Raw genomic sequence first — 10,561 nt, 5'->3', positions numbered from 1 at the left:
TTGACACACAAAAAAGCAGTTCATATCTGCATGTGTAAAGATTGCCCTGGATCTGTTTCCATTGTGGTTTTGTTGTTCCTATCTTTTACCCGGTCAAGACAGTTCAAACCTACTTGTCCGGTGAAATGTCAGTTATGCTGCACAATGCCATTTCAATGCCCAGAATACCTTACAGAGCTGCAGCGAGAGTGCAGGAATGTACTTAACACCAAGATCTTAACATGAGATTGGCAGCTTGCCCAGAGAGGGATCCTGAGTGGCTTGAATTCAGCCAACCACGGGAGAGCTCGAATAAAACCCCGACCAATGAGGAGGAGGAGGAGGAAGGCTGAGTCTTGACTGTGCAGTTCTCCCATAGCAGGTTTTCTGTAAGGTCTTATCCTCAGTGAGTAAATCCATGCTGAAGAGCGGGTGCATCCGCCACTTTTAAAACCACCATATTCCTGCTCTGTTGGACGTATTAAAGGTCCCATATGGTGTAAAACAGGATTCTCCTTGCCTCTGTGATTATAAAGGAGTTGGATGGTCTATCTAAACATAGTGAAAGTATCAAAACGCACGGTCGCCAACTAAATCCACACAATCCATATTAGAAAAGCGAGCCTCTAAACGAGCCGTTCGGACTTCCGTAACTTTGTGGCGTCACAAAGGTTTGCTCATTATCATTTCTGTAAGAAATAATAGACTAACAAAGTGTTTTTTTTCAAAGCGGTCGAGCGGTCGTCATCGTTTATTACCGGAGAGTTTTCCCTACCTGTAGCCGCCGGGCCGCGGCGTCTCACGTTTCACTCTCGAAACGGTTAGCCAATCAGAACAGAGGGGTCGTTAATATTAATGAGCCTTAAAGACACGGCGACAGAAACAGCCTGTTCTTGGTAAGGCTCAGAGAGATGCTGGAAAATGAACGTGGAGAAATGGATTGAGAGTTTTTTTCGGTACATGACACCACACACACAGCTTTGAATAAAACTCTGGAAAGTGGAGAATATGGGACCTTTAAGAGATGTTAACTGATATCTAGGTGTTGTTTGAGATAGAATAATAACAATAACTTCAGGCGTTACCTCCAAATTATGTTATGCTGATGTTGAACTGACAATGTTTTTGGCGCTAAATCGACAAAAACGGGGTTAAAAACCAAAAGTAGATGAATGTTACTGGATGGTTCACGGTGTCTTACTTTAGTTCGACTCTAATCAGATTGATTACGCCCATTTCACTGCATTTTTCAAACCAGTGCGGTAGGCAGAGAGGGACTGAAACTGGGGCTGCCGTCATCCTTTAAAGGTGCTGTATGTAGCATTTTTAAACATCAATTCATCATAGTTAAATTAATAGATACCTTGGTATAATCACAGTAAACAATGGTGGAAACGGCCGGTAGCCTCGGTCTCACAGCAGTCGTATTATTAGTGTGAAGTTGCCTGGTGCAACTTTAATGGGCTTCTGCTGGTTTTGAGATGTGTTCGCATTATTTTGCAGGATGTTAACAGGGTGCACAGGTTAGGAGTATACAAAAATAATAACAATCAATTGTAAATATGAGTTTCTGCATTGACTGTCAGGAGATTAGGTGTTCATTCCCTCTGAAGCTCAATGGACGGAGCATGGCACTAAAGCTGTGAGGGTTTAGCACGCCACGTACACAACAATGTATGTACTCAAAGTCCTGTATGATGCTGTAGATAAAAGCGGACAGGAATCCCATCTGCTGCGTTGTGGCTGGAAAAAACTAAACAAGACAAACAAGTTTTTTTGTCAACCAAAGAAGTACCAGAGGTATTAAAATGCCACATGCCAAAAACTGCCAAAGTTGTTAAAATGAGACTACAGCCATAACTAAAATTTACCAACCATTTGGTGTTAATTTGAAGCTCCTCTGGTAATGGGGCGTCATTCAACTGTACATGTACAGCAAATGCACACAAGTCACATGTTACACTTGAACACACCGCTGGTATATCTGCATATATATCTGCTTGTCATCTTGCTGAAATCCTTTTTTCTTTGTAAATGGAGGCAGAGGCACAACACACTCACTTCAGAAGGCATTGATGCTGCACTTTCATATACATAAAAAGGCGATATGCAGCTAATGCCTATACACTAGAAGACTTTGAAAAGACTTTGAAAAGACTTTTAAAAGAGTAAAGTCTGACACCCTCTCACATCCAGCTCACATCTAAAGACAATGTGTCATAAGTCACTGAGTTTTTAGTCACAGACTATAAGATTTTGCAAAGACTGCCTACCATACACTAGAAAACTTTGAAAAGACTAAAGTCTGACACCCTCTCACATTTTTAGTCACAGACTATAAGATTTTGCAAAGACTGGGAATCTTATAGGGTCACTATTTGCAAGACTACAACTAGATTCCTTTGGAGATTATTTCCCATCCTGCTCCTGGTGTCTCGGTTCTCTTGGACTGTGGAAAAGGAGGAGAAACTGGTGGAGTTGTGGAGTGAACAGGAGCGCCTCTTTGACGTGTCCTCCCATTTGTACCACGATAGAGTGGAGAAGGAAAAAAAGTGGACAGAAATTGCTGTAGCCCTCGAAATCCCCGGTGAGTATGCTATATGCTATAGCTAGCTAGCGACTGTCCCGAACGGGGCTACTTGCAAGCTAACGTTAGCTTGCAAGTAGCCCCGCAATTTCTGTCCACTTTTTTTCCTTCTCCACTCTATCGTGGTACAAGGACACGTCAAACAGGCACTCCTGTTCACTCCACAACTCCACCAGTTTCTCCTCCTTTTCCACAGTCCAAGAGAACCGAGACTTCACGTTCTTGCGCCTCCCCGGAGTCCCCGCCATGTTTACCCGGTTTGCTGCTTCCTGTTTTGGTGCTGGAGAGAGCGCAACTATTGGTTGTTGACAATGTTCACGTCATTGAACTTCACTATTTGCATGAGCCAAGACTAAAGACTTCCGATAATATTAAACATGTTTGATTTTATCGGAACGTCAAGACAAGAAAAAGACTGACTTAAGACTTAAGACTTAAGAGTTTTCTGACCTTACACCGAACGATCGAGATGACGGGAGCGCGCCACAACTCTAGCAAAACTCTCATGATTTTATTCCGACATTGGAAATTTGTCTGCGACAGTGAAATCGCTTGAAAAGTCGTTTGGTGTAAGGTCGCCATAAGTTGTACTCACATTTCAAGAAGCAAATGTGCACACTTCAAATATATGAGGATCAGAAACGGTTCACCAAATTATTCGCCAAAGTTCGATAAATGTGCAGGAATTTGTCTTGAATTGGTGTAAAGACAAATCATGAGACAACGACTAGAGTCACTTCAGTGGGCTACAGAATGTGTTTAGCAGAGCTGGGGACTCGACTCACATGACTTGGACTCGAGTCAGATTCGAGTCACAATTTTAATTGCTTGAGACTTGAGACTTGACTTGGGTTTTGGTGACTTGGGACTTGACTTGGTAATCTACATTTACACTTGGGACTTGACTTGAGACTTGTGCCTCGAGACTTGAGACTGACTTGGGACTCGGGTGAAGTTGACTTGACCACACCTCTGTTTTGGGATTTTTTTATTTTTGGAGTATTTGAGGTTGTTTGGACGCACCATGTCCATTCATTTCCAATGGGGAACAGGAAGAGACTGATCACCACTCTGTTTTGACTGTTCTTTTATTGCTATTTGCAGGAGCTGTGTGTGTGTGTGTGTGTGTGTGTGTGTGTGCTTGTCTATCTGTCTGTGTTTGTTTATGCTATGTCTGGCTCTTCTCACTGCCTCGCTCTCTCTCACACACACACACACACACACACACACGGTGAGGCTACCACCTGGCTTTCTGTCACGTAGCAGAGACGGTCGTCTTACGAGTCTGATCCTCCTGAGACCAAGTGCTAAATAACCATCAACACACACACACACACACACACACACACACACACACACACACACACACAGAGCCAAGTCACCACTCTTCTCAAAGCCTCCTGCCACGACCACTGTGAATATTCCCACAGCAGAAATTATCATGTTAAAGACCCTACTTATGTATGATGGTAACAAAAAATATATATATTTTGTCTGAATCTGATACACTATGAATTACAATATACGTATGTGGTCACTGTGTTTTCTATATATTGTCTAACTGAATTTTTTTTAAATAGACAGGCTTTGAATTTTCTCCGTTCTTGGTATAATTACCGTAAACAAATGAGACCATTGATAGCTTCTGACTCACAGCAGTGGTATTGTTAGCGCTAGTGTTTCTCAAAATTAAGACCACATTTCCCATAAGCCCTGTCGCTTTCAGTTGTGAAGATCTTACTTACACTCTTTGAAAATGGATGCCACATAACTGACCAGTCTGTATGGTTCCTATGAAACTGTTTAGGGCTCCTCAGACTCAGGACAAAGCTCACCTTATTGATTATCAGGACAACGCCATTCACTGCTCCTATTTGTTGATCTCACATCATGATTTATAGAACACAGGAGGCGTTGAACAAAGCACAGAGGTTTTATTTCATCTCACTGACATCTTTTGGTTCTTCAAAGCCAGTCAGAGGACGGCAAGAACTCACACACTTCAAAAAAAGGCAGCGGCATTGATATCGTTCCTCATATACTTGAAAGGGTGATGCAGTTAAGAAGTAGTTACACCTCAAGAGGCGCATGCACACGCTTCACATATATCAGAAACACTCTGATCAAACACAGAGTTTGTCTTGGTGACACTGGTACAGAGACAAGAGACAGTTTCACATTATATTAGTAGACTATATCAGTAGACTATACATATTGTCTACATACATTCGTCATTCTACGGCTGTGTGATTTCGAGCAGCATGTATAATACTAATAATACTATGAATACCCAGTAAACATTTTGTCATTGAATAGATGTCAACACGACCGCCTGCATCAATGTTGAAAAATAGCACCGAAATGAAAGTTGAGGCTGAAGTCGTCTGAAGCTTCTAGCTGTATCGTTTGGTGAAATCTGGAAGTTTAAGCCGAAGCCTTCCTGTGGTTGACTAGCAGCTAAGTGGCTGCAAAGCAGTCTGTCTTCTGCAGCTAAACAAAGCAACGAATGGTGCTGAGATTCACGTCTCGGTACACTATAGCTTTAGCTTTTAGACGATTTGCATGTTTCTGTTACTTTAGGCGTGAAAACTTGAAGAACAAACTTTGTAACTATGACTACAACCTATGTAGCCTCTCATCACAACGCAGAGTGTGACTGTCCCAACTTATAATGGTTTTCACCTGTTCAGATACAATTTGGGATTTTGCTAAAGTTTGAGTTCAGGCTCAAGATAGTAACTTCCCGGCATATTTTCACTGTAGCATGTGAAGCTGCAGCTAGCTAGCTACTGTCGCTTGTTCGCTTTGCAGGAGATGGAACATTCCAGCTAGCTAAAAGCTAAAGCCATATGCTTTTTAGATTACTTACATGAAGTAACCTCCCATATACTCACAGAGTAAAATCAACCCTACAGCAGATTATTTCAACTTCGGCTCCCTATATTTGGCAACATTAGCAAATCTTTAGCATGGTATGTTAGAAACTGTAAGTGCAACTTTACATTTCAAATTCATATGTTTAACTATTTACCACACAGATGTTGTGGTAACTTTAAGGTGATGCAATGCTGAAAATCAAACTTAAGTGTATTTTGAGGATTGTAAACATGTTAAAAGTAATGTAACATTTACACTGTAAATTATATAAAATAAAGTTGCTGTAAAATAACAGGAACAAAACAAACACTTGAACAGTCAGCTGTACAGCAGGTTGCAGGGCCTTGCTGTGTGCAAACCGCAGTGAGAAGCTGTGCAGAACTGAAGCAGCAGACCTGGGAGCCAAGTCCAGGCAGGTTGCATAACAAGTGCTAATTTGGTTAGCTGGAGCTGACGGCGGCTGTAATTCTCCAGCGCTGTGACAGGAGAGCTGAGTTAGTGGGAGAGCCCGCAGGCCTCCAGCTGGATAATACAGCTAATAGCATAACAAGCTTTTGCAGAATGAGCCCAGGCTGCGGCCAGAGCTAATTGTCGTGGTGTTCTTCGTAGCTTTTTGGTGGAGGCACTCGGGTGTTAGAATGGCAGGGTTAGACCGTCCCGCTAGGATGTCGCCAAGTTTTAGGTGTTTTCCAGGACACTTTAGCGCTTCTTTTTTTTTTTTCTGAACAGAAAAAACATGGGGTCAACGCTACAAAAGGAAAATACTGTGCTTTGATTAAATATACTATCAACTCAACATCAGCACAGTCAGCAACCATAAAATAAAGAATAAAATCAGACTTTTTGAATATATTTCAGGACTAGAACATAGTATAGTTTGGGTTTTTTTTAAATGCCCATTTATGTTTGAGGTAGACTTGGAGTTCTTTTGACTTTACAGTAAGAAAACCGAACGCTCAGGATAAATGGAAACCATAGTAATGCAGCTTAAATCAAAATCAAAGAGCACTCAACTTCTTACTCCTGTATGAGTGAAGAAAACTTCCATTACTACTATTATTCCACCAATAGAGCGAATAAAACTCCAACTCATTGTGGTCTGAATCCTCCATCTCCTCCCTCTATAAAGCTCCACTGCTGAGTCGTTGGTTGTAGCAGAAGAAGACCAAGGCAGAGATACTGTACTGTTTCTTGACATGTGATTTAATAATTGCACCATCATATGTGGAAAATGTGTGATGACTGGCCAAATTTACATAAATATACTTGGACAGAAACCCACGTTGTCATGAAAATATGTTGAAAAGTAACGCCTGCCGCCACAGAGGAGGATCACCGGTGTGCTGCTCTGCAAGTGGAAGGTCCTTTTTAAGAGCGTGGCGTGGTGTATGTTGGAGGATGTATATCTTGGTTCTTGCTAGGATTATGGGATTGCGGTTAATTTATGTTAGGTGGGCAAACTGTAAACCGGCTCTGAGCTCTGTGGAGCTGCAGATCACTCTGTTACCATAGAGTTGCTTAGTAACACAAATTAATCATAGTCAGGAAGTAGGTCTCTCTCTCTGTCTCTCTCATTGACTCTCTATGGCTCTCTCCCACAGTCCGTCCGTCCCCCCCCCACCTCCCTGTGTTACAGAGAAAACATGAGTGTATGTGTGTGTGTGTGTGTGTGTGTGTGTGTGTAATAACTTACTGAAGTCTACCATAATGTCTCTTGTGCTTATTTTTTTTATAGTAAAACTATCCATCTTTAATAACAAAATTAGGTCTGCTTAAAACAATACATGTCGGGAAACATAAGTATGGCTGTGTGTGTGTGTGTGTGTGTGTGTGTGTGTGTGTGTGTGTGTGTGTGTCCTCTTGCTAAAGGCAAAGCAGGGTGCAGCTATCACCAACTCAAATATACCATAACCAGTAAGCACACCACCATCATTTCTACAAAGACTTTTCTGATATATTTATACTGCCTCAAGAAAGGATGTAATGTAAACTCAGTTCACCCACATTTTAGGCTGACAAAAATCATCTTGGTGTAAATTCAAACTGGTGTAAGTTACAAGAAGATAGGGTCTTTTAAAGGTGCACTTTAACATCAATAAATCATCACCACATTCATTGTGAGACATTAGTATACTTACCGTAAACAAACGAGATCATCTCTGAGAAGCCTGTCAGCCTCTATCAGCCTCTACTCTGCATCCTCCATCGTTTCTCCACCTGGTGGATCTGGAGGGAAATCTGCCGGATCGCTTTACTGCACAAAACACATACCGTATTTCCTCTAATAGTGGCCTGTAGTCAATTAAAAGCCGGGTCTCCGATAATGGCCGGGGCCGTGGTCGACACGAACAAATAAAGGCCGGCCTCAAATACAGGCCGGGGAAAAAAACAAAGGAAACAAGACTAGGTCAAAACCTAGTATATGGCTGGGCCGTGTCCGTCTCCTCTCTCCACCGCGCCCATGGCCCGCATTGATCCTCCCGATCCAAGCCCCGGACGCCCGGTGACGCATCGGCGTCGGGTCCCCCACCAAAATCTCGGCCGGATCACCGGGAACAAATCGGCGCCCAGCTATCGGCACTGGCCGAAACCTCCATGCTTGTCTGTGTCTCTCTCTCCGCCGACAGAACAGAAAGCTGTCAGGTGGACTGAGCTCGCGCATCGAAATAAACGGCGATATGATATAACTGTATAGATTCTACTTTAGCTTCAGTTAGCCTCAGTTAGCTTCAGCTTACATGCAAATAACGGTGGATACCGGTAAACTCCTGCTGCCTGTTATATAATGTAACTGTAGTTTGTAGTAACGTACAAGTGCCACAAGATGGCTCGGCCGGCGGAAGTCTCTGGAGCGTGCCGTCGTCGATTACCGTAATTATCGTAATGCATTGCAGTAACAAAAAAACGTCTACCTAACGAACCCCAACAGAAGCAGATCAGAAAACAAGGAGGCTTCGTACTAAAATAGGAGCAAATATACTTATCAAACAGAGGGAATTAGAAATAAAGGCCTGTCTCTAATATAAGCCTGCTTCCAATAAAGGCCTGGTACCCTCTGCAGTTGAGGTAAATAAAGGCCCGGGCCAATATTAGAGGAAATACGGTAACTTTTCTACCATTTCTTATTTTAGGTTAAATATGAGAGGAGGGAAACCAGTTATGAGGAAAACGAATGAAGGATAATTATAGTTGTTTGGATAATTGAACTTGAATCTGATTTTAAGAGCGGTTAATAACAGAAGTAACAACTGAATTGTTTGATGGGAAACTAATGTTATTGCTGAAATTTAAACAGTAGTTGTTCAACTAGTCCGTACTGGGAAAATACCTATATTACTGTAACAAGTTTCCACCCTACACTGCTGACAAGAAACCTTATTGGTCCAAGGCCCAGCCCATTCACATGCTTCAGAGAGAGAGGGAGTGGGTGTGTGTGTGTGTGTGTGTGTGAGTGAGTGCACACAAACATTTGTACGTGCGTGTGTGCTTGTGTACTTCACAAGACAGTTGTGTAGAGATCAGCTGTCCATCCCTCCTACACACACACACACACACACACACACACACACACACACACACAGCAGCTTACAGCTTTCTGCCTTTAGTTTAGTTTCAATGGGAGCAGGTGCATGTTGAAGTGTTGTGCGGTTTGGGTCTGCTGACTGACTGTCCAACTGACTGAGAGGGCGGCTGTCTCACACACACACACACACACACACTCTCTCTCTCTCTCTCTCTCTCTCTCTCTCACACACACACACACTCACACTCACACACACACACACACCAGGGGGAAGAGTCAGCAGATGTTTTGAATTTGGCCACTGACCAAAAAACTCACTTCTTCTTTTTACTGCTTTTCATTCAGCTCCCTGGAGGTGTTCTCCATTACATTTACCTCCCCCAACACACACACACACACACACACACACACACACACACACACACTCAATAGGTACCACTGCGATACTCTTTTTACCGTAAACAAATGAGAGCATGGTGGAGACGATTGGTCTCCTCTATCTCACACCAGCGGTATTGTTAGTGATGGTCTTTCTCAAAATTAAGATCACATTTCCCATAAGCCCTGTTGTCATCTATCACTTGCAGAACAGTGGAGAAAATTGCAGAAAATTGAGTCACCCTGCTTTGATTTCTGACATGTTGCACATGGCTCTTGGTGTGTGATTGTAGTATTTGGAGTTGTTTTTAGATATGATGTTTCTGCCTGGTATCAGCTGGAGATATCAGGTTTTACCAAGAGGATAGAGCAACTTTCTCTTAACCGAGAGGAGAGCAAGTTATGAAACGCTTACCTTGTACATCATCTAAGTGCCTAAAAATAAATGTGGTATAGGTATTAATCCATTTCCAGTTGCCTGCCCTGTCATATTTACAACTGTTATGTATCTGATTTCAGGATTAGAGCTAAAAACATTTACATTTCAGCAAATTTATCTGATGCTGTCATCCACTTTTTTGTTTACATTTTCACCCAGAGAAACATCACATGAGCGCAACAGTAGAATGAGCTTCGATTTACCGGAATTACAAGCCAGTAATAGTAAGAAGTCCAAGGGTCAGAGCAATAGTGGCCTTTTTTTTTTTTTTTTTTTTTTAGAAAACATTGATCATAAAAGGAGGAGGAAGACGTGGCAGAGAGGATGTGATTCACGGGGCAGTAGGTTGATGTAATGTGTTTCTTGAAAAAAATGAGTTTTCAGCCTATGACAAAAGACAGGGTGGGACTGCAGGTCAGAGGATAGGGAGTGGCTTACGATAAGTGAGCAGGCGGGGCGTTGCAGTGTGTGCGACAGGACATGTGGCTGTTGTGGTGATCGGACTTGTGACAATTCAGTTACAGGACAGTTTGTGTGACCACTGCCTGCAAAAAACTCATACATACACTCTAAACTGCAAGTCAATAGTGTGAACAGTGCGATCGGAGGAGATTCAAGCAGGTCTCCACGCTATTTCAGCTGTTAAAATAAGTGGAGACAAATTGTTCCGCAAGTGTTGCATTTAAAATAGGATGTTTTTGAAAGTGAAACGAAGCCAGTGGGAACTCGGTGAACCTGGAGCGGCACCACACCGGCCCGGGTCGGCCCCTCGGTGTGA

The 10,561-nt window shown here is 42.6% G+C and overlaps 1 protein-coding gene across 1 annotated transcript in view; it reads left to right on the top strand.

Moving 5' to 3' along the window:
- The first annotated feature begins 3,808 nt into the window (after positions 1 to 3,808).
- LOC139910179 (nuclear receptor coactivator 2-like) overlaps positions 3,809 to 10,561 on the top strand; it is a 59,265-nt gene continuing 52,512 nt past the window's right edge. Inside the window, exon 1 of the mRNA XM_078287529.1 lies at positions 3,809 to 3,980. The gene's annotated coding sequence lies outside the window, so the exon portion shown is untranslated. The remainder of the gene's footprint in view (positions 3,981 to 10,561) is intronic.

This window comes from Centroberyx gerrardi, chromosome 13 (genome assembly GCF_048128805.1).
Source record: "Centroberyx gerrardi isolate f3 chromosome 13, fCenGer3.hap1.cur.20231027, whole genome shotgun sequence".
Lineage (NCBI taxonomy): Eukaryota > Metazoa > Chordata > Actinopteri > Beryciformes > Berycidae > Centroberyx > Centroberyx gerrardi.
This window is presented reverse-complemented; position numbering and strand designations above follow the sequence as displayed.